This window comes from Hibiscus syriacus, unplaced genomic scaffold (assembly GCF_006381635.1).
Source record: "Hibiscus syriacus cultivar Baekdansim isolate YM2019G1 unplaced genomic scaffold, ASM638163v2 tig00111309_pilon, whole genome shotgun sequence".
In the NCBI taxonomy this organism is placed as follows: Eukaryota; Viridiplantae; Streptophyta; class Magnoliopsida; order Malvales; family Malvaceae; genus Hibiscus; species Hibiscus syriacus.
The window spans coordinates 42537-59358 of NW_024063052.1; positions in this window are offsets into that span (position 1 = coordinate 42537).

Below are 16822 nucleotides of genomic sequence, written 5' to 3' on the forward strand. Positions count from 1 at the left end.
TGGGGATAATTAGAGAAGATATTATAGCCGTTTTAGTGTGAAAACATTTAATAAAACAGCTTGGAGCGTGGGGGGAATCGGTTCCCTCTCATAGGGAATCGGTTCCCTAAGTGTAAAATTCAAATATTTCGACCGTTGAACAGGGGGGAATCGGTACCCCCTTGGGGGGAATCGGTTCCCTCCGAGCATTCTGGAAATCTCGGAGCCAAACCATTCAGGGGGGAATCGGTTCCTCCTATGGGGGGAATCGGTTCCCTCTGAGCAATCTGGAATTTTTGGCTTTGAATTGGTTCGAAATACTTTGTAAAATTATTTTGAAATTGTTTTATGATTAAAACTTAATTTTACACTTAAGTAAGGATCAAAAATGTTTTTTGAAATATTTGGAGTAATGTTTTGATATTCGAATAGTTATATCGAATATACTTAGAAAATCATTTGGAAATCTTAAAATCCATTTAACTTAATTTGTTATATCGAAATATTAAAATGTTTCAACAATCTCCCCTTTTTGATATAACAAAACATTTTAGTAATTTTAAGATTTTTGAAATCAAGTTTTGAAATTACTCCCCCTTACTTTAACACTTCTTCAATTTATCATGTAAAACATTTAACACTTATTCTTCTCCCCCTTTTTGTTAAATCAAAAAGACATTGTAAAACAAGGTTTTGAAAATCAGTTAGCCAATTGATTTATTAATTATAAGCTTAAGCTGCTAAGATCACAATCAAAAGAGAGGTTAGCCATTAGTTTCATAAATCAATATTCATAATTAATGTGATATGGCAAAATTGGTCATATTGCTAATGATAATGTAAATGATGCAAAAATGAATGAAACACACCAAACATATAAGTTCATACCATTCATAAATCCAAAATCCAACAATCCACAAAATCAAACAATTCAAAATGTTGAAACAATATTCATTTTGTTCAAAGTTTTAAAGCTAAACATAAAATCAAGCATCCGGATCGGTAGGAGGAAAACGGGCTCGCATAGCAGCCATTTCATGAGTTAGTTCATTGATACGAGTGTTGGTTGATTCATTGTTTGCACGCATCTCCCGAAGAATCTCTAATTGTTGAGCTCCCATTGTGGATAAATGGGACTCTATAGAGGAAAAGCGCGAGTCCATGGTAGCGTATCGGAAATCGAATGTCTCCATAAAGGATTGAAAATATGGAGGCATTTGATGCGTTTGTTGTGCTTGCTCCTCGGGCTGATCAGGCTCATCTTCGGCTTCATCGATATCTTGCATTAATTGCTCGAGCTCGGGATCTTCGTCAGCTTCGGGTGGAACTTGTGAAGAACTAGCTCCCGGAGTAGAAGATCGAACCCATTCACCGGTTTCTTTGTCCTTTACCCATCCCGCTCTCGTTAAGGAAAGAAGATTTATTTGTTTCTTAAGAGGAAAAACGGCATCTAGACCGACTCTAAGCCCAGCTTTGGAAAATAGATTACTCAAAAAGCAACCGTAAACTAGAGATGAACAGTGTTTCTTGTTAGGAACAAGATTTACGGTTTCAACAATTTCAGCAAAAATAATCTGAGGTAGGTTAATTTTAATACGGTTTTCGAAACAATGTAACCACCAAAGATCCAAAGCTCTAAGAGTAGAATAACGACCTCCGGATGGTCGAAACCACCAAGAAATCATTAGATGAAGAAAACGCTCATGTTGGTCTAAGACACTCGCACTATCTCTTCTTTTATAACGAGAACCTAAAATTTGTTTTTCATTCGAAATACCATCATTATCTAATCCAAATGTATTGGCTATATATGCCGGATCAATATATAAGAATTGTCCTAGAAGGTAGGAACGAATTCCTATGGTTTCGGTTTCAGCTTGGTTTTTAACACATACGGCATTAGAGTAGAATATACGAACAAGTTGATGGTAAACGATGGGTTCAAGATCAAATAGTTTATCAAATTTCCATTCTTGTAAAATGGGAAGATATTTAAAATCGATAGCTAACATAGCTTGACGAGAAGGAATACGTTCTTCCCGGATTTTGTAAGAATCGAAATACTGATAATACCAATATCGGTGATTTCTAGACCCAGGATGATTGAAACACGAATTTTGGATAGTCAAGTTAGGATCAGTGGGATTGGGATTAGAAATTGGAATAGAATGAGGATTTGGAGGTGGATTTGGTTGACGACTAGAACGACTAGATGAAGACCTAGGTCGTTTAGGATTTGACATGGTGAAGGAAATCGGAATAGATAGAATAACCTGCAATTTTAAAACAAATGTATGCAATTCAATTAATCCCAAAACTCAAATGAGTCCTCAATATTTCAAGATTCTCTAAATCAATCCTAATGGGCTAAGTTTTTGAAAAACTTTGAAAAAAAATATGGTTTTGAGAAACAATATATGTATAGTTTTTCATAACAACATAATTTAATCAAAACACAATAATTTGAAAAATAACATTTTTTTTATTATTTCGAAAAATTAAAAAAAATTGAAAAATTCTTGTGTTTTTGATGAAATTAGTTGTAACATCTAGTTTCTAATCACTAAATAATCAATGCCCGATCACTATTTCAACCTAGAACTAATTGAAACTAATCCTATGTTCAAAAATAATGAAATAAAGAGTTTAGAAAAATTTACCTTGAAAGATGAAGATTGAGGGGATTTAGATGTTGTTTGCACGATTTTAATGATTCCAACAGGTTTAGAAGATGATATATGAAGTAAATTCCGATTAATATCGTCGATTTGAGACAAAAATGGAGATTTGAGGGATTTAGAGGGAAGAAACGGCGAAGAGAGAAGAATAGGGTTTTTGAGATTTGGGGTTGTTCTGCCCGATTTTAGCAGAACCCCAGGGGGGTATCGATTCCCCTGTGGGGGGAATCGGTTCCCCTTCAAAGGGGGAATCGGTTCCCTCAGGGGGGATCGATTCCCTCTGCACCAAAATGCTAAAATCCAATTTTTTAAGCATAAAATGCTAAATTAATCTTTTCTAGTGGTATTGGCAACTCATATATCAAACATTAATTATGTTCAAATAATTAAATTAATCTTTAATTGATTTTTGAACATTAATTTTCATTAAGAATCACAAACTCCCCCTAACTAATAGCAAGAATGCAATCAAAAATTATTATTATAAGCATTTTTCAAGATTTATTAAAAGTGCTAAAATTATTTTAAACACTAAGTGAAGATAGGTTGGTCAAACCTAATTCTCTCCTAAGTGTCCAAAATATTTCCTTGTCTAAGGGTTTTGTAAAGATATCCGCTAATTGGTGCAAAGTATCAACAAATTCTAGAACTACATCTTCCTTAGTGACATGGTCTCTAATGAAGTGATGTCTTATTTCAATGTGCTTAGTTCTAGAGTGTTGGATGGGATTTTTAGTGAGACAAATAGCACTAGTATTGTCACACTTGATAGGAATAGTACCTACTTCAATTCCATAATCAAAAAGTTGTTGTTTCATCCATAAAACTTGTGCACAATAACTACCAGCTGAAATGTATTCGGCTTCAGTGGTAGATAATGCAACACAATTTTGTTTCTTTGAAAACCAAGAAATCAGCATATTTCCAAGGAATTGGCAAGTACCGGAGGTGCTTTTCCTATCTAATTTGCATCCTCCATAATCCGCATCAGAAAAAGCATGCAAGCTAAAACTAGAGTCTCTAGGATACCAAAGTCCTAAACTAGGAGTGTCCTTAAGGTATCTAAAGATTCTCTTAACAGCTAGTAAATGTGATTCCTTAGGACATGATTGAAATCTAGCACATAAGCAAACACTAAACATAATTTCCGGTCTACTTGCAGTTAGATAAAGCAAAGAGCCAATCATTGACCTATATAATTTAACATCTACACATTTACCTCCTTCATCTAAGTCAAGCTTTGTTGAAGAGCTCATTGGAGTGTTATGAGGTTTCCCATTTTCCAGTCCAAACTTCTTGAGCATATCTTTGACGTACTTAGCTTTATTAATGAAGATGCCATCTTTTCTTTGCTTGATTTGGAGTCCCAAGAAAAATGAGAGCTCCCCCATCATGCTCATCTCAAACTCACTTTGCATTAGCTTAGAAAATTCTTGGCAAAGAACATCATTAGTAGAACCAAATATTATATCATCAACATAAATTTGAACTACTAATAAATCTTTACCTTTTCTCTTTAAAAACAATGTAGTGTCAACCTTTCCTTTTAAAAAATCTTTTTCAATTAAAAAATTTGACAATCTTTCATACCAAGCTCTAGGAGCTTGTTTTAAACCATAAAGAGCTTTTGTCAATTTTAAAACATGATCCGGAAAATTTGAATCTTCAAAACCTGGAGGTTGTTCCACGTACACTTCTTCTTTATAAAACCATTTAAAAATGCACTTTTAACATCCATTTGATATAATTTAAATTCATTGAAACATGCAAATGCTAATAACATTCTAATTGCTTCCATCCTAGCTACGGGAGCGTATGTTTCATCATAGTCTATGTCTTCTTCTTGAGTATAGCCTTGAGCAACAAGTCTAGCCTTGTTCCTCACTATATTACCACTTTCATCAAGTTTATTTCTAAAAACCCATCTAGTACCTACAGTAGATTTATTACTAGGCCTTTCAACTAATGTCCATACTTTACTTCTCTCAAATTGATTTAATTTTTCTTGCATAGCCATAATCCAATGTTCATCTTTTAATGCTTCTTTGATGTTCTTAGGCTCTATGCATGAAATAAATGCAACATAATTACAGATATTTCTAAGAGAAGATCGAGTAGTTACCCCTTTTGATGGATCACCTATAATTTCACCATCTTTGACATAGTTGTACTCTCTTGGAAAAGATACTTCCCTTTCTTCAATGGTTGGATTCTCGAGGGGATCATGAGTTTCCTCATCTTTTGTTTCTTCCTTTGATGATGATTCTCCAACGTCATATCTAACGTCATTTGCTTGTACAATACCTACATCATCATTAACAGAAGAATCCTTCCTCGGAAGGGGATTATCATCGAAAACAACATGTATAGACTCTTCTACAACTAGAGTTCTTTTATTAAATACACGATAAGCTTTAGAGTTTAAGGAATAACCCAGAAAAATTCCTTCATCACTTTTAGCATCAAATTTACCAAGATTTTCTTTACCGTTGTTTAAAACAAAACATTTACATCCAAAAGGATGAAAATAACTAATGTTAGGCTTTTTATTTTTGAGAATTTCATATGGAGTTTTCTTTAAAATTGGCCTAATCATTACTCGATTTATAACATAACAAGCGGTATTTGTGGCTTCCGCCCAAAAATATTTTGGCAAATTATTTTCACAAAGCATGGTTCTAGCCATTTCTTCTAAAGTTCGATTTTTCCTCTCAACAACTCCATTTTGTTGAGGGGTTCTAGGTGCTGAAAAATTGTGGCTAATACCATTAGAATTACAAAACTCAATAAATCCAAGATTTTCAAATTCAGTTCCATGATCACTTCTAACACTAGTGATAGAGTATCCTTTTTCATTTTGGATTATTTTTGAAAATGTGATGAAATTTTCTAATGCTTCATCTTTAGTACTTAAGAATAGAACCCAAGTGTATCTAGAATAGTCATCTACCAAGACAAATGCATATTGTTTTCCTCCCAAGCTAGTAGTTCTAGTTGGCCCAAAAAGATCTAAATGGATCAATTGTAATACTCTACTGGTTGATACATCATTAATAGATTTAAAAGAAACTCGTTTTTGTTTTCCTTTAGCACAAGCATCACAGATTTTATCATTATCAAATTTAAGCTTAGGCAACCCTCGAACTAAATCACCTTGAATTAGCCGTTGCAAAACACTCATACTAGCATGACCTAGTCTCCTATGCCATAACCAACTATCATGCTCATCCTTAGCAACTAGGCATAAATTAGTCATATCAATAGAATCTAAATGCACCATGTAAATGTTTCCTATTCTATGACCAACAAGCATAATCCGATTAGATGCAATGTCAATGACTTTACAACCATTAATTTCAAATAAGACATTGAATCCTTTATCGCATAATTGACTAATACTCAATAGATTATGCTTTAATCCATTCACATATAAAACATTCTTAATTTGTATGGAAGAGGTATTACCTATTATACCAATACCTTCAATGTGACCTTTTGAATTGTCTCCAAAAGTCACTTCTCCTCCATTTTTGGCGTTAAGCTCAATGAACCGGCTTTTGTCTCCGGTCATATGTCTTGAGCATCCACTATCAAGGTACCATGAGTTTGAATTTGTTTCCCGTGCCTTGTAGCAATGCTCCTTTCCCTACAAACATAGATTAATTTTTGATTTTTGGTACCCAAATTCTTTTGGGTCCATATTCATTAGTTTCCAAAATCCTAGTCCCTTTAGGTATCCATTTGTGTAGGATATTTTTATCTTTAGTAGTAATGAGTTCTTTAGGAACCCACACACTTCTAATGATTTTTCCATTAGAGGTTCTTTGGGGACCTCTATGATTGTAGTTTCTAAAACTTTTTCTAACAAAGTTGGATTTTGAATTTTCACCTTTTTCAAAATGTTTTGTTCCAACATTATCAAAAGAAGTTTTAAGATCATCAATTTTCTTTTGATGATCATCATTGATCTTTGAAAGTAAATTTTGCAAATCTAAATTTTTCTTTTCAAACTCTTCTAGTTTGATTTGCAAATTTTTGATTTTACTTTCAAGATCGTTGTTGGTTTTGGATATGAGTTTGTTTTCATTTTTCAATTTTGAAACATCATTTTTATATTTTAAAAACAATTTCTCATAATCCGAAGCCAACCATTGTACTCCTCAAATAACTCATCATAAGATAAATCATCAAAATCGGATGAGTTAGAGGTTACCTTAGAATCTTCCCCGAATGCCATCAAGCACAAGTTTGCTACTTCTTGTTCCTCTTCATCGGAACCTTCTTCATCGCTCCATGTAGCCACATGAGCCTTGTGCTTATTCTTTGATTGACCCTTTTTCTTCAATTGTGGGCAATCATATTTGACATGCCCCGGCTTTTTGCATTCATAGCAAATGATTGGGTCCTTCTCTTTTGGTTCATTTTTGAGGCCTTCGTTTCGTTTGAATTTTCTTCCTTGGTAAGGTCTCATCATTTTTCTGAACCGTTTGGCAAACAATGCCATTTCCTCGTCATCATCATCATTAGAATCACTCTCATGTTTTGTGGATTTGAGAGCAACTCCAATGTTTTTCTTCTTCTCCTTCTCCTTTGGTGTCTCTTCAACTTTATCAAGGTCCACCTCATCTTCAAGCATCATCTCATGAGTGAGGAGTGAACCGATAAGTTCTTCAAGAGTTAAGGACGATAGGTCCTTAGACTCGATGATTGCCGTCTTCTTTGATTGCCATGATTTTGGGAGGGAGTAGACTAACTTCCGCACAAGCTTTTCATTTGAGATGATCTCTCCATATGATTTGAGACCATTGACAATCGTTGAAAATCTATCCGTCATAGCTTTGATGTCTTCATTTGGTTTCATCCTGAAATTTTCATAGCTATGCGTTAGAATACTAATTTTTGATTTCTTTACCTCATATGTACCTTCATGTGTGACTTGAAGTTTGTCCCATATTTCTTTGGAGGTTGTACACGATGAAACTCTTCCGTATTCATCTGGTCCAAGAGCACAAAAATAATGGATGGCTTTGGAGTTGAGCTGGAACATTCTTGTCTCTCCTTCACTCCACAACCTTGGATGAGTGAGAGGTTTGATGTATCCTTCTTCTACAGCATTCCATGCTCCCATGTCACTTGCTTGAATGAAGTACATCATTCTATTCTTCCAATAGGCATAGTTAGCTCCATTGAAGAAAGGAGGCTTGTTGACGGGCATCGAATCGAGACCGGAGTCGAAGTTTGAAGTGGAGGCCATTGATGACTTTGTAATCGATGTAACTCTTCCCGGATCGACTCAAGAGGCGATTAAACCTTCAAATGAGTTAGGCTCTGATACCAATTGTTGAGTTAATCGAATGACGAAATTGGCCAAGAGGGGGGTGAATTGGCAATAAAAAATTTTGTGGAAGCTTTTGCAGAAAATTGAAAATAATTGCACAGCGATTTACAGTGGTTCGACTTTCTCAACAAAGTCTACGTCCACTACCTTAGCTATCCACACTAAGGATTTTCCAACAAATTCACTAATTTGTTCTTTCTTTTGAGGCCAAAGAGATAACCTTACAATTCCTTCAAGAGTATACCCCAACTCTTGAGAACACTCTTTTCTCAAAGAGAAGATTACAAATTTGCAAACTTATAAGAAAACCTCACAAGGTAAGATGTTTGCACAATTCTAGAACAAAGAAAAGAACACTCAAAGATGAATACAATTGAGCACAAAAAGTGTTCTCGAAAGCAAAATGAATATTGAATGAAAATGGGCTTGAAATGCTCAAACTTGAGGTTTGATGCTTTCTCTTTGATTCTCTCTTGATTCTAGTTGCTTGATATTTCTTGTTGTTGATCAATGGCTTCTAAGCTTGCTTAAATACACCTTGGATCACTTCTGAACGTTGGGGATAATTAGAGAAGATATTATAGCCGTTTTAGTGTGAAAACATTTAATAAAACAACTTGGAGCGTGGGGGGAATCGGTTCCCTCTCATAGGGAATCGGTTCCCTAAGTGTAAAATTCAAATATTTCGACCGTTGAACAGGGGGGAATCGGTACCCCCTTGGGGGGAATCGGTTCCCTCCGAGCATTCTGGAAATCTCGGAGCCAAACCATTCAGGGGGGAATCGGTTCCTCTTATGGGGGGGAATCGGTTCCCTCTGAGCAATCTGGAATTTTTGGCTTTGAATTGGTTCGAAATACTTTGTAAAATTATTTTGAAATTGTTTTATGATTAAAACTTAATTTTACACTTAAGTAAGGATCAAAAATGATTTTTGAAATATTTGGAGTAATGTTTTGATATTCGAATAGTTATATCGAATATACTTAGAAAATCATTTGGAAAATCTTAAAATCCATTTAACTTAATTTGTTATATCGAAATATTAAAATGTTTCAACACAATACCAATTGTTGAAATTTGATATCAATACCATTTGTTAAAATTAAGTGCATATGCATAAAGTTTTCCAAAAATGTTATGCATTTTGAAAATTTTGATATCAATTATTAGAGAGATATCATTTTCATTTAAACAACATGCATAAACATTTAAATTTAGGTCAAAATTTTAAAATTTGTAAAATTAAAATTTTTGAAAATTTGATATCAATTGTTAGAGAGATATCATTTGCATTAAAACCCATTTTGAACAAAATTTCATTATAATGAACTAAGAATTATGTAAAATCATTAAATCATTAAAATGTTCATCATACCAATTGTTTTTAGCATACATGAGATTAAAACAAAACATAATCATTTAAATCCAAAACTCATGCATGCTTAAAAATAAATGAGCAACCAAATAACCAAAATTAAAAGTATTAAGCTTAGAGGTTACCCATTCCTTTTTCACGTGTGGCTAGAGCATCTTGAATATCATCAATTTCATCACCATTGCTCCCACGCACCTACAAGATACATTTAAGTAGCTTTTGGTATCCAAATTGCTTTGGATCCATGAACATTAGTTTCAATGCCTCTTGTTCCCTTAGGAACTCATACTTGTCTAATTTTAAATTGTTTTCCTTTCTTTAAAAGACAAGTATGTTCCAAATGACCATAAAAATGACATTGTGAGCATTTTGCCATTTTTAAACATAATAGGTTATTTTTAGAAATTAATTCTTTTTCTTTTGTTAAGCCTTCAAGCTTAACTCCTAACTCAAAATTTTCTTTTTCTAAATCATTTATTTTGATTTTTGAAAGCTCTAAATTATTTTTCAAAATTTCATTTTGATTTTCAAAATCAACTTTTGCTTTCAAAATCAAATTATCTTTAATTTTGAGTTTTAAAATTAATTTCGTATATTTGGAATTCATGGTCTCAAATCCCAAATACAACCTATTATAAGCATCTTGTAACTCATCAAAAGTAAATGAATTAAATTCATTTGAGTTAAAAGATACCTCGAATTCTTCTTGAGTGGTCATGAGGCATAGGTTGACTACTTCATCTTCATCATTGGAATCATCTTCATCACTCCAAGATGCAACAAATGCCTTCTTCCCCTTTTTCTTTAGAAGATGACATTCATACTTGAAATTCCCATTTCTTTGACAATTGAAACATATCGGGGGACTTTTATTCTTGGTTGATTCATGTTTCACTTCCTTGGAAATCATGAATCTCTTGAGTTCCTTCAAGAGCTTGACCATCTATTCTTCTTGTTCATCATCGTCTTCGTCCACCTCATTATTTGAATCTTGATAGCTTTCATTGGTGGATTTGAAGGCAATGCCTACCTCCTCCTTCTTCTTGTTTTTATTCTCTTCCCTTTCTTCATCTTCCTTCACCATCATCTCATGAGTGAGAAGAGAACCAATTAGCTCGTCGAGAGTGAGAGACTTTAAGTTTCTTGCTTCGATAATAATCGTCTTCTTCGATTGTCACTCCTTTGGAAGAGAGTATATCATCTTCCTCGCAAGCTTATCATTAGGGATTACTTCTCCATATCCCTTGAGACTGTTGACAATCACAGAAAATCTATCCGTCATAGCTTTGATGTCTTCATCGGGTTTTATCTTAAAGTTCTCGTAGCTATGGTTGAGAAGACTTTTCTTTGATGCCTTCACTTCGTCGATTCCTTCATGAGTGACTTGGAGCTTATCCCAAATCTCTTTAGAACTGGAACAAGATGAGATTCTTCCATATTCATTTGGGCCTAAAGCACATAATAGAATATGTATAGCCTTAGAGTTAAGTTGGAAATTTTTCTGCTCTTCTCTACTCCAATCATTGTACTTGTCGGGTGGAGAAGAGTAACCGTCCATGATTGAGTTCCAAGCTCCTAGATTGTAGGATTGAATAAAGTACATCATCTTATTCTTCCAATGTGCATAATTTGCTCCATTGAAGAAGGGTGGTTTGTTGACCGGTTGTGAATCCTTAACAGGATATTCTTCAAGATAATAAGCACCGGAGGAAAAAGTCATTTCTTTATCGGTTGCGTCGCAAATTAGTAGAGCTTCTTCGAGGATCGTCTCAAGGTGGTTAAACCTTCTTAATGAGTTAGGCTCTGATGCCAATTGTTAGGATTTTCGGAAGCTCGATTCGACAACCGGAATGGTTTGCAAAAAGGGGTCAGAATGGTTTTGTATTTAGGGAGTAAGGAGATTGAAAGATAGAGAATTGCACAGTGATTTATAGTGGTTCGACTTTCTCAACCAAAGTATACGTCCACTACCTTAGCTCCTCACCAAGGATTTTCCAACAAATTCACTAATTTGTTCTTTCTTTTGAGGATAAAGAGTAACCTTACAAACTCCCTAGTTTTTCTGGGCTAAACTAGAACCTTTCCCTAGCTTTTACACGGGATTAGCTAGAACCTTTCCCCTTTACAAAATGATAAGAAATGTAAACAAGAAAACCTCTCTAAGGTATGTGTTTACAAGATTGAGCTCACAAGAACAAAATATTTACAAGAGAAAGATGAAATAAGAATGAAAAACTCTTCTCTTATGTTTGATTGCTTGGATAGTTGTTCTCATACTTCTTCAAGTGTCCTTAGCTTGTATTTATAGCTTAGAATGTGTTTGATGTTGTATATAGCCGTTGGGGATATTTTGGAGCCGTTTGGGGATGATTTTTCTACTCAAAAAAGCTTCCCATAACATGGTGCATCAGTGTACTATCATAGTGCATCGATACCCCTTCATTAAATTCAAATAAACTAGCCGTTACTAGCCGTTGCAGCCTTCGTGCATGGATGCACATCAGGATGCATCGATGCACAGCCTTGATGCATCGATGCACGGAAGGATGCATCGATACACTAAGTGGATTCGGTGTTTGAGTACATGGATGCACTGCATGGTGCATCGATGCACTAGTGCAGGTGCATCCATGCACTGCAGGGATGCATGGATGCACTGTAGGGGTGCATGGATGCACTTTGACACCCTTTAGCATTTTGGCTCAAATCCGAATTTAATGGACTTTGAATTATTTTTGAAACCTTTTAAAACTTTGAATAAATTCAATTAAATCTAAAAACATTTTGTAAATTCAATTCAAATCCAAAAACCATTTTGCCTTAAATTGTTATATCAAAACATAGTTCAACACTAAGTAATTGACTATATCTGCAAACCAAGGTATTCATGTTTGCGCCATCATCAAGCTTTCCTCCGAGAATTCTTCACGAATGGGAGGATCTACTGTAGTGATTGGAAGTCGGCTTAAGTGATCGATCACTAAGTTCTCACATCCTTTCTTGTCCTTGATTTCCAAATCAAACTCTTGGAGGAGTAAGATCTAACGGATTAGTCGTGGTTTCGCCTCTTTTTTGCTGAGCAAGTACTTCAAGGCTCATGATCAGAGAAAACGACAACTTTAGTGCCAAGAAGATATGATCTAAATTTATCTAATGAAAAAATAATAGCAAATAATTCTTTTTCGGTTGTTGAATAATTTCGTTGTGCAGAATTCAAGGTACGGGATGCATAAGCGATAACGTGAGGTTCTTTCCCAATCTTTTATCTAAGCACAGCCCCAACACTTCCATCCAAAGCATCACACATTACTTCGAAGGGAAAATCCTAATTTGGTGGTTGGACTATGGGTGCCGAGACCAACTTCTCTTTTAGCACATCGAATGATTCTTGGCATTGTTGGTCAAAATTGAAGGCTTTATCCTTCTGTAATAGCTCACATAATGGTTACGCCACCTTAGAGAAATCCTTAATGAATCTACGGTAAAAACTTGCATGACCAAGGAAAGAGCGAATTTCCCTCACCGTAATGGGGTAAGAAAGTGAACGTATTATATCAATTTTCGCCTTATCTACCGCAATTCCTTTAGATGAAACAATATGTCCTAGAATTAAACCTTTATCAACCATAAAGTGACACTTTTCATAATTCAGAACAAGATTAAATTCTAGGCACCGACGCAACATATTTTTCAAGTTTAATAGACACTCATCGAATGAATTACCGTAAACAATGAAGTCGTCCATGAAGACTTCAATATATGTCTCAATAAAATTAGAAAAAATACTAATCATACACCTTTGGAATGTGGAAGGTGCATTGCAAAGTCCGAAAGGCATACGTCGGTAAGCGAAGGTGCCGAAGGGACATGTAAACGTCATCTTTTCTTGATCTTCAGGTGCTACTAGAATCTGGAAGAAACCTGAAAATCCATCAAGACAAAAATAGTGAGATTTACCGGCTAATCGTTCTATCATTTAATCTATTAACGGAAGAGGAAAATAGTCTTTTCGAGTTAAAGAATTTAACTTCCTGTAATCAATGCAGACTCTTCATCCATTCTGAACTCGTGTTAGTACAAGTTCTCCTTCAGAATTTTCTATCACAGTAACTCCTGTTTTTTTAGGAACTACATGTATCGGACTTACCCATTTGCTATCTGAAATTGGATATATAATATCTACATCTAGGAGTTTTTGTATCTCTTTTTTTACCACTTCCATCATTGGTAGATTTAGCCGGCATTGACCTTCACGTATTGATTTTGCGTCTTCTTAGATTTTAATTCTATGCATACAAGTAGATGGACTCAAACCTTTTATATCAACGATGGTTCATCCTATAGCCTCTTTGTATTGGCGCAAAACAGTGATTAAATCTCCTTCCTCCTCCTCAGATAACTTTCTTGATATGATTACTGGCAGAGTGTTATTTGCTCCGAGGAAGGCGTATTTCAAATGATCAGGCAACGATTTCAGTTCAACTTCAGGTACCTGCAAAATAGAAGGTAAGACTTTAGGCTTAGAAGAAATCAAATTCAACTCGATATGGTCGGAACTCATGTTTTCATCATGATCCTCTAGCTCCTTGCATATATCAAAGGAAAAATTAGTCCTTAAAAATTCATCAGCCAAAGGATCAACTAAATCAACAGAATTTAAACTTTTCACTTTATCAGGATATCGCATTACCTTATATACGTAAAATTTAATGACCTCACCGTCGAATTCCATAGTTAAAATTCCACTCCTCACATCAATTTTTGTATTTACAGTGCTTAGGAAAGGGCGCCCCAAAAGGATATCAGATGATGTACTCGTGCGACCATTCTCCATGTCGATTATATAAAAATCGGTGGGAAATATCAAGTCGTTTACCTCCACCAATATATTCTCTAAAAGTCCTTCTGGATAGATCACCGACCTGTCAGCAAGCTGTATTGAAATCTTTGTATCCTTTAAAGGATCGTTAGTAACCATTTTATAAATAGATAGAGGCATTACATTAATTGATGCACCAAGATCACACATTGCTTGTTTTATCTCAACTTTTCCAATTTTACAAGGGATTGCGAACATACCTTAGTCTTTTAGTTTGGGTGGTAACTTTCATTGGAACACTGCTGAGACGTTTGCTCCTAAGTTCACTTTTTCGACCCCTGTAAGCTTTCTTTTGGTCGTACAGAGATCTTTCAAAAACTGGGTATACCTTGGAACCTTCCGGATAACCTCGAGGAGAGGTATGTTAACTTCTACCTTCCAAAGTACGTCTAATATTTCTTTTTCCTCGATTTTTTTATCCCTTTTGACTAACCTCGATGGAAAGGGCAATGGCACGTCATAGGGATATGGCATTGGGTCGTCTATTTGTTCTTCGTTATTCTCTTTCTGAGACCCTGAATCATCAGTCTTTTTCTCTTTCTGGGTCACTTCGTTCGATGGAACAGGTGGTTCCACTACTGTACCGCTCCGAAGAGTTATGGCGCTGACATTCTCCCTCGGGTTTACTTCAGTTTGAGACAGAAGTTTACCTTGTAATTCCAAATGGCTTATGGTTTGAGCTAGTTGACTTATCTGTTTGTCCATCTCTTGGAAGTGTGCTTCAGTTCGAGTCTGGAATTTTTCCTGAGAAAGTGTTAACCTCTCAACAATCAATTCTAATGATGACTTCTGTGGTTGTTGTGGTGGTGGAGGTCTCGGTTGATAGCCTTGGTTTTGTCTCGGGTTCTGAGCGTAACTGAAGTTTAAATGATCCCTCCATCTTGGGTTGTATGTATTACCGTAAGGGTTATAAGCTCTTTGGGGAGGTCCCGAAAAGTTTTCGACTGAGTTGACTTGAGTTGTTGCGTCGTCTTGAATTAGTGGACAACCGTTTATTGGATGATAAAGTAATGTACATATTCCACATAATCAGTTTTGTCCTGTCTTTCCTGCAACAAGAGAGTTTACGACTTCAGTTAATTTGTCTATTTTATTTTCTAAGGAAGATGAACTTATCTCATGAACCCTTCGAGAAGGTTCATTGTTTGTGCAAAATTGTTTGGAATTTGCGTCCATTGTCGATATTAAGTCTCTAGCCTTAGTAGGAGTCATATTCACCAAGGTTCCACCGCTGACAGCATCGATCATCTTCATTTCCAGGGGAGATGATCCTTCATAAAAGTATTGAATGAATGTTTGTTCGGTTAACCCATGTTATGGGCAACTAGAACATAACTTCTTAAATCTCTCTCAGTAGTCGTAAAGTGACTCTCCATCAAGCTGCTTGATTCCAAGTATTCTCCTTCATAGTTCACTTACTTTTGCCACAGGGAAAAACCTGTCAAGAAAAAGGTGAGTCATTTGAGCCCATGTAGTAACAAAATTAGGAGGAATATACAATAACCACTCCTTAGCCGAATCGGCTAAGGAAAAAGGAAAATCTCTAAGTTTTATTTGGTCATCGGTTACTCCCTGTGGTCTCATGCTGGAGCAGACCATATGAAATTCCTTAAGATGTTTGTGTGGATCCTCGTTTGGCAATCCGCTGAATGTAATGAGGAGATGAATAAGGCCGGTTTTCAACTGGTACAGAGTTTCGCCTTGGGGAAAATCAATGCACATAGGCCCTTGCTCAGTAGAAGTCGCGGCTAACTCTCGGATAGTAAGATCGACCATTGGATTTATATTATCTGAATTCGATTCTTCTTCTGGATTTGTTTGTTGTCTTCTTCTTTCCCGAAGCATCTGTGCGTGGAGTCTCCTAGCTTTAGCTTCAATCTCCGGGTCGTACTCCACTAATGCTACCGGATTAGACCTGGTCATAAATCAAAAACAAATAAAAATTAGTAACTTTGGTGAAGTCCCTCACAACAGCGCCAATTTGACAACTGTCGTTTTGGATGTCAAAATAAATTTCCTTCTTCTCGGATAATAAAAAGAAAAATTCATAGCATAGAGAAGTAGGGTCGAATCCACAGGGACATGGAAAATTCTTAATTTATGTCTGATTAGTTTATGCCAGGCGTGAAAGTAATAAAAGGGGGGGTTTTGGTAAAAATATATTTAAGTAGTAAAGAAAAAAATATTAAATAAATAAAAGCTATAAAAAATAAGAGAATAAAGTTTGTGAATAAATACAAAAAAAAACAGCCTCGAGCTTCGCTTTGACTCAATTTCCTTCTGATCATCAAATAAGATTTCTCTTCGGGATTCACGTCGGTTACTTTGTCTATAAGGGCTATCCCCGTGACTCTATCTTTTATACCGAATACCCAAGGCAATCTTTGATTCCGGCTTTGGTAATTGATTCTAACAACATCAATTGTCGTAGATCAATTACAATTTAAGTTCATGGCATCCGACTCGGATTGTTGCTTCAATAACTGTCAATTTCGATCTTAAATCCTTATTGACGAAGCTATCTCACCAAGTGTGTTCCTAGGAAGTCGAATTGCTTTCTATAAACCGAATC